Source organism: Marmota flaviventris, chromosome 15 (genome assembly GCF_047511675.1).
Source record: "Marmota flaviventris isolate mMarFla1 chromosome 15, mMarFla1.hap1, whole genome shotgun sequence".
NCBI classification, from domain to species: domain Eukaryota; kingdom Metazoa; phylum Chordata; class Mammalia; order Rodentia; family Sciuridae; genus Marmota; species Marmota flaviventris.
The window spans coordinates 82844355-82856948 of record NC_092512.1 but is presented as its reverse complement, the minus strand read 5'-3'; the positions used below and the strand labels follow the sequence as shown (position 1 = coordinate 82856948).

The 12594-nt window shown below is 33.4% G+C and overlaps 1 protein-coding gene across 3 annotated transcripts in view; it reads left to right on the top strand.

Moving 5' to 3' along the window:
• The window catches only part of Spidr (scaffold protein involved in DNA repair), a 391802-nt gene that overhangs the window by 257495 nt on the left and 121713 nt on the right, over nucleotides 1-12594 (top strand). The window lies entirely within an intron of this gene.

Below are 12594 nucleotides of genomic sequence, written 5' to 3'. Positions count from 1 at the left end.
AGTCCATTTTGTCTCCCATGTGGAAATCTGTAGTCCTATTAAAGCACCACCAATAATGCTATACTGCATTTAGTTGATTCTTAGTGTATAGTTCTCTATGGACTTTCCACCCTGTCCATTAGCCCCCACCCAAAGATTCTAACTTATTTTCAGGAAGTCCTCAGAGAAATCTAGGCATCTTCGTTTTCAGAGTAATTTTAACTCAGCTCAGGTTGAAAATTAGTGTTTTCCTTAGTAGATGTTAGTATGTTTGAAAAGCTGGATTTAGGTATGAGGTCATACTTCAATAACACATTAATAAGAGAAGTCATGTTTTTGAACAAAGAAGTGGGTTTTCTCCCCCAAATTAATTAACCACTTGAAAACTAGAGAGTCTTATAGCTGCCATAACCATGATCACTACAGTGTCTCCTCTTCATGCGATATGCCTACAACGTGATGGCCTGAATTGGCTGGCAAGAGATGTGTACAGTGTCCAGCTTCAGTCCTGGACGGATAAGCCTGAGTTGAGACTAAATTGTAAATAAAATTGAATGGTCTATCCCAAGCTTGTCTTCAATAAAAAGAAAACTTGATTTCAGTGTCTATAATGGCTGTTGGATTATGTACCTGACATTTCAAATTATTCAGGCTTGTCTTATGTCTATATATTATATACTTGGTACTAAATTTGCATTTAAACAAATGAATGCTCATCAATTAAAATTTGAAGAATTAATAGATCCAAAAAATTTAATTCAAATCAAATAATTAAATAAATAGATGTCTTTAAGGTTCTGGCTCATGGATTTTTCTATGTGGCCAACACATAGAAAATGAAAGTCTTAATTTCTAAAAAACAATGAAGTCTTAATTTCTAAAAAACATCCAAAATATGATATAATATCCATTTCTTTTAAATTTTTTCTTCAACATAAAAAAGATGATTAATACTATTAATTATGTTATTCTGATATTTTTATTTTAAAATTAAAATAAGTAAATTAAATTTAACATAAAGGATATTAATCTTCATAAGTATGATTTCTTAAATAAATAAATTAAAAATTACAGCTGATGCCAAACTGATCTCTCATTTTTTTCCAGTTGTTAAAGAAACAACAAGACCCTACTTCCTTTTCCTATTTAACTTCTTCTGCAAAACAGGATTTATAAAAAAATTAATAAAAAGTTATTAACAGTAATGGTGGATCAACTTCCTATATCTAATGTGTCATTGTTATTAATAATTTTTGTTAAAACACCTTATGCTTTTAAAAGAGTAGTTGTTAATTATAATTAAAAAATTATATATATGGATTTAAAAAAAAGAAAAGAAAAATGTAAACTGGATTATGTTCCTCTAACAACTGCAACTCTTAATCTCACCTTCTTTAACTAGCCAGCCATTTAAAAAAAGGAAGGAATAAAGGGATGGACTAAAAGGAAGAAAAGAAAATTTTATTTCTATATGCCTTTAGTTACTGTAGGTCACTGCATTAATCCCCATTAATTTGTTAATCCTCTTTACCACTTACCTCAAGCTTGCACACATTGTCCCTAGATAGTAAACAAGCAAATCTGTTTTATTGTATGATTTCAACTAAATACTTTTTGCTTTTTATGGTGGTTGTGATAATTTATATTGGTCTCATTGTCCTGTGTACAAAATATACTCTTGATTTATTTAGTTGGTAGACCCAGAAAAGAAAGCTAGTAGGAAAATAAAAGTAAGCTTTTCTCTCAAGCCTGGGACTTCCTGAAGCAAGTTACTAACAGGTATTTTTCACACATTGACAGTGACAGAAAATGAAGAGATATTTCACATGAATTTTCTTCTCTGGTCTTAGTGATGTTTAGAAAGGTCTATTAAATTGTTTCCTGTTTACTTGAGGTCTAATACATGTAACATTTTCAGGTAAGAAATAGGGATGCTTCTTAGTGCCAAGCATGTGTGTTTGGGTAGCCATTTCTGAAATGTAATCAGAAAATATTTTGATAAATTGTCATTTTTAAAAAGGAAGGAATAAAGAGATGGGCTAAAAGAAAGAAAATAAAATTTTGTTTCTGTTTAAAAAAAAAAAGCTTTAAGGAGAAACAATAGCATCTGGTCTCCACTGAAGACTGATACTTCTAGTGTTTTGAATATTTGCTCATGTAACTCTTTAATTTTAGACCATCCTGCCACCATAGCTGTGGATTTTCCAAGGATGCTTTGGGAATTTACTAGAAAGCAATTGCACATCCTTAAGTTTTCTTATAAGGAAGAATCAGTGGGGGTCCAAGCACACCAAAACATTCGCTGTTGTATTTGTGAGTTCTCTAATGAGGCTTAACACCTTAGGTATTTGGGGGGGGGGGGTGATGAGAGGGGTGTTATTGTTTTGTTTCTGTTATTTTAGTTTGACCTTCAGAAAAGCTTATAACATTTAATCTCAATCCATAGATGTGATGTAAACATACTTTTTGATTGTCACATAACATGGCAATGAGATACATAGATAATTACAAAGGTCATACCATTAGCATTGGACTGAAGGATAAAAATAAATGGAAAGGTCATGCTATCTAGAAAAATCACATTGGTACTATGTTTATGAATGTTTAAAAGCTAAAACTTTCTCTGTCTGCCAATAATGGAAACTGAATAAGTGAAATTTTTCTGCAGGAACTCAGTGATGTGGTAGTATGGCATGCTAGCTCATTCCGTTCACTTCGAAATGAGGTTCTTACCCCAGGCAGTCCCCCAGTCTTCTTGTGTTTGTTTCCTTCTTGGAACTTTTCTATACTGTGTCCCCCACTACCCATTTGGTTGCCTCATCTGGGAAGCCTCCTAGCAGCTCCCAGAAAGGCCTGCCCTGGAGCATCACATCTTAGCATTGACACTGTGCACTCAATGGCCATGACACGTGTTGTCATAAAAGGAGAGCAAAGTGAATTAAATGGTCCTAGATAATGGGATTTAAATTTTTTCCCTGTCCATGTCTTGGCAAGTCTACTTGATGTAGATGTACTATTGTATGAATTAATTTCCTAGACCATATGGGTATAACAAGTTATATCTGTGACTAAAATTTCAAATTTCATTCATTATTCAGAATCATTCTTTAAACCTCATTCAGGTTCTGTAATTCAGAAATTGTGATCCTTTGTATCTGCTAAGATTAATGCTTACCTTTGTAGTTATTTGGGGGAAATAAAGGAGACTTGTGTTGTATGAGAAGATTGAGCAAAATTTCAAAGATATGTTTACCTTATATCATAGAATAAAGTATTTTTAAATCTGAGTAACAGTACAGAAACAAATGATGTTCTTACAATGGAATATTATTCAGCTATTTTTAAAAATCCTGTCATTTGCAACAACAGTGATAGACCTGGATAAAATAAATCAAGCACAAAAAAAATATATATATATATCACTCCTATGTGAAAAAGTTGATCTGGCAGGAGTTAAGAGAATAGGGATTGCTTACTAAAGACTGTGGAGAAAGGGACAAGGGAGCGGGGAAAAAAGTGGATATTGGTCAAAGGACAGTAGGATGACTATTTAACGATGCATTGTATACCTCAAAATAATTACAAGTAGGGATTTTTAATGTATTCAACATAAGAAATGATAAAAGTTTGAGGTGATGGATATGCTAACTATCCTGACTTGATAATTACCCAATGTATACATGACTCAAAATATCACATTATACCTCATAAGTATGAATATTGTATCAATCAAAAAATATTTTTTAAATTTACTTTAAGAAGGTTGCCTTATTTTCTCTTTCCTTAGGGCCATAATTTTGTTATTTTATGTGATTTAAGGTAATGAACTGGATTTCTTTACAAATCATTTCTCCTGTAGTCTAATTTAGTGTGATGAACTTGAGCTGGGAAGAATGATTTAATAAACTCTGATTTAGGCAAAACATAGTTCTAATATTGGTATGTTTATCTGTAAACTGTTAGGTTTTAAATACATAAAGTTAACTAGTGCTTTCTAAATTGTTAAAATAATATTACTTTATCATATTTTTAGAAACTGAACAAGCTATATAAAAATATACTTGTTATTAAGACATTTATATAGATAAACTGCAATCTAGTGTAGAACATGTACCTAATTATAATCTTTACATATTTATATGCTCTACAGGTTAGATAAACTGGGCCTACCACATGTTGCATAAATAAGAATTTTATGTTTGCACAGATAACATTGAAAATTTTGCATAAAGTTTAAAATTAAGCTTGCATACCTATTACTGATTCTTGGACAGAAACACTATTGTTAATCAGTGTTTTTTCCTTAATTTAAGTTTAGGAGCTTCAATTGACCAGTGGGGTGATAGGAGGTGGGGGGAGTAGATTGATTAGTATTATAAAATATCTGTTGTATTTTTTTTCATCAAACTTTATTTTAAGATAACTGTAGACTTACATGTAGTTGTATAAAATAATACAAAGAGATTATTTATGTTATTTTTACCCAGTTTCCTTCCAGTACAACATCTTATAAAATGTACTACCCTGTTGCAATCAGGATATCAACAATACAGTCAAGATGCAAAACATCCGTCACCACAAGGATCCTTCCTGTTACCTTTTTTAAAACTATATGAGATTCCCTCCTTTCTCTTCACCTCACCCTGACTGAACATACTAAATCCCTGGCAACCACAAATATGTTCTCTATTTTTTAGGGTTGACTTTTTTCTGGCATGCCCACACATACAATACACTAGGATTGAACCCAGAACCTTACTAATACTAAATACACACTCTACCCCAAGCTACATCCCCAGACCCAGGTTTGGGCTTTTTTTTTTTTTAATCTCCACATTTCCCAAGAAATTCATCCCAGTCATTGTGTGTGTCAACAATTAATTCATTCTTTCTCATTGCTGAGTAATAATTTGTGTTGTGGATTTAACAGTTTGTTTCATCAATCAATGGATATATACATTGTTTCCACTTCATAACCACTATGAAAAAAAGTGCTGTTAACATTCATGTTTTCATATGAAAGTAAGTTTTCATTTCTATTTCATCCCCACTACAAAAGCTACATTTTTATGGAAGTCGCATGTTTGGATTTTATTTTTAAACTATCAAACATCTCCAGAATGGTGGTACAGTTTATATTCCCACCAGCAGTGTCTAAACAATCCACTTTCTCTATACATTGCTACCATCTAATTTGGGGACTACATTTTACTTTAGACATTTTAATTGTGTTGTTATACCTCATTATGGGTATTGTTTCATTGGCGTTGCTTTTTGGTGTTGGGGATTAAACCAAAGGGTACTTTACCACTGAGCTGTATCCCCAGTTCATTTTTTTTTTTTTTTTTTTGAGACAGGACATAAGTTGCTGAGGGTCTTATAAAGTATTGAGATCACAGATGTGTGAATCTGCCCAGCTTCGTTGTGATTTCTTAAAAAAAATATATTTTTAGTTGTCAGTAGATCTTTTATTTTTATTTATTTATTTGTTTGTTTATATGTGGTACTGAGGTGTACTCAGGGCCTCACACATGCTAGGCAAGCACTCCACCACTGAGCCACAATTCCAGCCCTCCCCATTGTGATTTTAATGTTCATTCTCTATCCTCCCCCACATCCCACCCTCCTGCATCCTTCTCCCTCCCTTTCTCTCCCTCACCCCTCCCTCTCCCTCCTCCTATCCCCCCTTGGTTAAAAGGAGTGTAGGGATTAGACCTTGTGCATGTTAAGCACAAACTTTAAGAAAATACACATCACAATGGACCCTACTGAAACAGAAAATATAATTAGAAACTATTTTGAAAATTTATACTCCAAAAAAATAGAAAATCTCCTTGGTATACCTAAAGAACTTAAAATCAGCATACTACAATGACTCAGCCACATCAATGTTTATAGCAGCTCAATTCACAAGAGCTAAACTATGGAACTAACCTAGATGTCCTTAAACAGGTGAATGGATAAAGAAAATGTGGTATGTATTATATTTTATTTTGAGAAAGATCTCACTAAGTTGCCCAAGCCTACCTGTAACTTGTGGTATACATAAGAATGAAATTATGGCTATCCAGATAAATGGACAGAGCTGGAAAATATCATGCTAAGTGAAATAAGCCAATCTCAAAAACCAAAGGCTGAATGTTTTCTGATATGTGGATGCTATTTCACAATGGGGGAGGGTGGGGATGGAGGAAAATAGAGGTACTTTGGATTAAGCAGAGGGGAGTAAAGGGAGAGGAGCAGGTATAGGGGTAGGAAGGATAGTAGAATGAATCAGACATTATTACCCTAGGTATATATATATATATGATTACAAGACCAGTGTGATTCTACATCATGTACAACTAGAAGAATGAGAACTTATACTCCATATATGTATGATGTGTCAAAAATGCATTTTATTGTCATGTATAACTAATTAGAACAAATAAAAATAAATAAACAAACAAACTGCGAGGGAGAAGAAAGAAAGAAAATACACATTTGGATTGGCTTTATTCCCAGCCCAAATGTGAATTTTCTTAAAGGCCATTGATACTGAACATCTTTTAATGCCCTAATTTGCTATTTGTAAATCTCTTTAATGAAATGTCTATTCATGCCTATTGCTTGTGTCCTAATTGGATTGTTCATATATTTTGCTCTGCACTTTTCAGAGTTCTTCCCCTCCCCTACCATCAGTGTGGTACTCTACCACTAAACTGCATCCCTAGCCCTTTTATTTATTTATTTTCAGCAGGTTCTCTAAGTTTCCTAAGCTGGCCTCTAACTTGCAATTCTCATGCCTCAGCCTCCTGAGTAACTGGAAATGCAGGTGTTGTTTTGGCACCTTTGTCAAAAATCAGCTGAACATATTTGGAGTTTCATTTTGGGTTCTTTATTTTATTTCATTGATTTATGTATCTATCCTTTCACAAGTACTACATTTATTATTATTATTATTATTATTATTATTATTATTATTGCTACATAGTAAGTTTTGAAATGGGTGAAATGGGTAAATTGATTATCTCCATTGTGTTTTAACTATTCCAGTTTCTTTACCTTTTCACATATTCAGAATAAGCTTATGTATATCTGCAAAAAAAATTTTTTTTTTTTTTGGCTGGGGTTGCTCTAAGTCTGTATATATGTTTGGGGAGAATTGGTGTCTTTATGATAATGATTCTTTTAATCTGTAATATGGCATGTCTTTTCATTCATGAAGCTCCTCCTTCACTTACTTTATGTGTGTTTTATAGTTTCAGAATGCAAGTCTTGTTCACTTACACTGAACTATTTGTTATTGTTTTGTTTGTTTGTTTTGGTTTTGGTTCTGAAAGTTGAAACCCAGAGTACCCTACCTCTGAGCTGTATCCCCAGTACCTTATTGTATTTTATTTTGAGACAAGATCCTACTAAGTTGCCCAAGTTTACCTCTAACTTGAGATCCTTCTACCTCAGTTTCCAGAGTCACTGGGGTTATACACATGCAGCCCTAAACCTGGATGTTTTATTATTCTTATTTTAAATGGTATTATATTTTAAATTTTGGAGTCCGTGTGTTCATGGATCATATATAGAAGTACACCTGGTTTATTTATGTTTTGTGTCCTGAAAACTTGCCGAGCTCACTTATTAGTTCTAGGAGTTATTTGCAGATTCCTTGGGTATTTTTTATTATCGTTTTTGTTTTTTTTAGTACCAGCTATTAAACCCAGGGGTGCTTGACCACTGAGTTACATCCCCAACACTTTTTATTTTATTTTTTTTTAGAGACAGGGTCTTGTTACATTGTTTAGGGCCTCACTTAATTGCTGAGGCTGGCTTTGAACTTGCAATCATACTTGTCTTAACCTCCTCAGCCACTGGAATTGCAGGCACATTCAGCTTCCTTGTTTTGTTTTGTTTTTTAATATTTATTTTTTAAGTTATAGGTGCACACAATATCTTTATTTTATATTTATGTGATGCTGAGGATCAAACCCAGTGCCTCATTCATGGTAGGCCAGCCCTCTACCTCTGAGCCACAACCCCAGCCCTTTCCTTGGTATTTTTTACTTAAGCAATTATGTCATTTTATTTCCTCTTTTCTGATTTGTATGTCTTTTCTTTCCTTTTTGTACTTGCTAGAACTATACTAAGTAAAATTACTGAGTAAAAGTGGAGAGAGAAAATCTTGCCTTTTTACCATTTTAGGTGGAAAGAATTTCTTTCATTGTTAGCTGTGGAATTTTTGTAAGTATTCTTTATTAAGTTGAAAAAGTGTATTTTTATATTTCTAGTCTTCTGAGCTTTTTAATCTAAATGGGTATTGAACTTTGTCAAAAGGTTTTTCTTCTTCAGTTGAAATAATTATATGGTTTTTCTTTTTTAGCCTTAGACCTACAAAAGTGACTTTTCAAATATCAAATAATTCTTGAATTCCTGGATCTGAACTGGTATTTCTACTTGGTCATATTTTATAATGCCTCACATATAATATATTATTTTTACATATTACTGAATTCTATTTGCTAATATTTTGTTAAATATTTGTTTATCTATATTCTTGGGCTATGTTGTACGTGTTTGTTTATTTGGGCTTTTTTTGTACTGTCCAAAGTCTTATTATCAGAGTAATACTGGCATTATAAAATAAATTTGGAAGTGTTTTCCTCCTCTTCTACTTTCTAGAAGAGAATGTGCATTGGTGTTAATTCTTCTTTTCACATATGGTGTAATTCTCCAGTGAAAGTATCTGAACCTGGAGATAACTCTTTTGGGAGTTTTAGAATGACAAATTCATTTTCCTTAAGAGTTATAAGATACAGGGCTGGGGTTGTGGCTCAGTGGCAGAGCTCTCGCCTAGTATGTGTGAGGTACTGAGTTCGATCCTCAGCACCACAATAAATAAAATAAAAATATTGTGTCTGTCTATAGCTAAAAAAAAATTTTAAGCAGTGTTTGTCAATTTTTAAAGATGTGTTTGTCAATTTTTCATGTCTTTAACAAAATATGTGAAATAATGAATTTATAAAGAGAAAGGGTTTCTTTTGGCTCACAGATTTGGAGGTTCTGGTCAATGGTAAATTGGCTCCATTCTTTTGGACTTGTAGCTTAGGCAATACAAACCACTTACATTAGAATGAGCTGCAGAGTGAAAAGAGCAAGGTGGAACCAGGGTCTCACAGTCCCCTTCAAGAGGACACTCCAGGTACCCAAACACCTCCTGCTTGTCTCTACCTCTTAAAGTCCCATCATTTCACAGTTGCACCATGGTGAGGCCAAGCCTTAACATATCATCCTTGGGAGGACATCCACCATCCAAAATATAGCACGTGGCTATTCAAATAATCTCTTTTCTATTATATAAGTTGTGGTAGTTTGTTCTTTTTAAGGAATTATTCTGTTTTATCTACATTTTTAGATAAAAAAATGAGAGTTGTTCATAATAATCCATTACTAACCTTGTGATGTCTGTAAGGTCTGTACTGATCTTTCATTCTTGATATTGGTAATTTGTATCTTTTTTCCTTTGTCAGTCAATTCATTGATCACTTTAAAGAACCAACTCTTTATTACATTTTTTTCCTCTTCTGTGTTCTTGTTTTGAATGTCATTAATTTTTTTTGCTCTTTATTGTTTATTTCCTTTCACCTGCTCTGGGTTTACTTTGTTCTAGTTTTTTCTGTGTTTTTTATTTAAGAGCGTATTTGACTTGGTTCTTCCTCTTTTCTAATGTAAGTCTTAAGTGATATAAAATTCCCTATTGTTATCACTTTAACTATTTTTCACAGATTTTAATACATTAAGTTTTCATTCTCATTCAATTCAACGTGTTTTTTTTTTAATTTTCATTGTACTCCCTTTTGACCCATTAATTACTTAGAAGTGTGTTGTCTCATTTCCAGTGTTTGAAAAATTTCGTATTACCTTCTGCTATTGATTTCTAGTTTGATTCCACTGTGATAAGAGAAAATATTGTATATGATCTTAATTCTTTTAGGTCTGCCTGTTGATTAATGGTTTGTTGTGTGGTCTTTATCCTTGCCTATATTTTCTTTAGTTGTTCTATCAGATGTTGACAGAGAGATGTTAAAATCTTCAACTCTAATTATGGATTTGGTGATTTTTACTTTCAGTTTTATAGTTTTTGCCTCATGTATTTTGAATCTATGTTGTTGGGTAAATACACATGTAGGATTACTAAATGTTCTTGGTGATTGACCTTTTTATCATTAGGTAATACCCCTCTGTGTAATAAGGCATTTTCTTTGCTCTGAAGCCTACATCATCTAATATTTGTGTTGCCTCCTCATCTTTTGATTATATATCATTTCCCATTCTTTTACTTTCATCCTCTCTATTTTTAAAGTAAGTTGCTTATAAATAGCATATAGATGAATTGCTTTTTTTTTTTTTTTTTTGTATTGAGGATTGAATCCAGGGAGAGCTTTATCACTGAGCTACATCTCCATATCCTCAGTCCTTTTTATTTTTTGTTTTGAGATAAGGTCTTTCTAAGTTGCTGCTTCTGATCTTAAACTTATGATTCTCCTATCTTAGCTGGGATTCCAGGAATATGCCACCATGCCACACGTACTTATAATTTTTAAAGTTATTTTAATGATTGCTTTGGGAATTACATTATATATACATAATTAGTCACAGTCTACTGCATCAACATTTTGCCAGTTTGAGTGAGATATGAAAATGTGACCTCCCTTTGTATTTATTCTTTTTATAAAATGACTGTCTTTAGTATTTCCTCTGCATACCTTTAGAGCCACATTAGACAGTATAATAAGTTTTGTTGGAATCATAATTTAGAAAATTTTAAAGTAGGAAAACCTATTGTATTTATCTATATTATCTTACCCTTATTGTCCCATTTTTATTTCTACCTCCCCACAGTTCCTGAAGCTATGTTGTTGGTTGGTTTTGTTTCGTTTTTTTTTTTTTTTTTTTTTCCAGTCAGTTTTCCCTTTTATTCATATTGTATAATTTCTTTTATTTTATGTAAATATTCACTGATTCTTTTCTCTGTTCCGTCCACTCTACTGTTGAAGCTATCCTTTGGATTTTAAATTTTTATCATCTTATTTTTTAGTTCTGAAACTTGTTTTTAACAAGTATTCTATTTGTTTCTATTTCTTTGCTGGGACTTTATCTTTTCATTTGTCTCAAGTGCATTTTTAATTAACTAATTGAAAATTTTTATAATGGCTGCTTTAGAACGTTTTTAGATACTTCTAACGTGTGTCATCTCAGCAATAGCATCTATTTATTAGCTTTTTCATTCAAGTAGAGGTTTTTCTTGGTTCTTAGTATGGCAAGTGATTTTTAGATGGAAACCTGGATATTTAAGGTATTGTGTTATGAGATTCTGGATCTTACTTATCCTTTTTGGATAGCTTTATCTTCCACTTCTTTGGTAGCAAAAGATAGGGGAAGATTGTTACTATCACTTGACACCTGAGACAAAGAGACTCATTTCTGCTAAGCAGGGGTATGAATTCCAGCTTCTAGGCCTCTCCTAACACTACTCTGTCTGGTTGCTATCCCTCAGGTGGCTTCCACTGATAACACTGTGAGCATGGGAAGATAGAGGGTAGTTTTAGTATCACCGGACAGTGGTGACAGTCCTGACTTTTCTTTAGACACCCTCTGGCACCATCCCAGAGGTTATTACTGTGGAAGTGAGGTCCAGCAAGTATCTCTTCACACCATCCTGACCTAGCTTTTGAAAACCCCTCATTATAACCCAGTAAGTATGGAAATTCAGGCTCCACACTTGGCCTTTGCTTGCATGCATAGAGACAGGTCATCATTTTTCTTTGGTGTTTGACTAGAGTGGAAAAATTGTCATAAAAGAGTTTTCTGTCTTGCTAAGCTAGGCCTTTCCTTTAACTCTTAATTAGAGAAAGCAGTCTTTTGTTGGTGCTCTTTTTCCCTCCATTGCTGTTTCCAGGTTGCAAGCTTCTTCAATATCAAGTCTGAGATATAAGAGAGACACCAAAGAAATTTCAGGGACTTCCTGCTGTGTAGTTTCTCAGGTCCTGAGGTCTCTAGGGTCTAGGCTTTCAGTATCTTCTTATGTTTACTTTATATACAATGTCAGGCAGAGCAGGAAAAAGTATGTCTACTCCTTCCTTTCGGAATCCAGAGTCCTCAAGTTTTCTTATTAACAGTTCTTCCCCCTTTGAGGAATGGGCATTACATTGAAATGTTTCATTGCTTCAGAGGTCAGAGAGGAAACAGAAGAATTTTCTCTGGAGTATTCCCACACACCTTTTCTACTTCAGTGTAGGCAATTTCAGTGACTGTGGTCAGTTTGATAGAAAAAGTAGAAGTAGTAGAAGTTCCTTCAGCATTTAATGTCTTGTTCTTTGAGATAGGAGCTTTTGAAATGTCTGAAGGCTTTATCTGTAAATAACAATTCACTGGGCAGTTTTTGAGCTTATTTTTATATAGTCTTTGCTCATTCTGTTTTTCCCTAAGAATCTTGAGGCCTGTCCTGAGGAAGCTCAAGCCTAAGACTTAAATGGTCTTTATCCATTCTTGACACTGGGCATTCACTGTGAATGTAAAGCCAGATCCATTGACAGTTTCCCTCAAGCAATAGAGACAACACTCACTCTGCTGGCTAGTCTA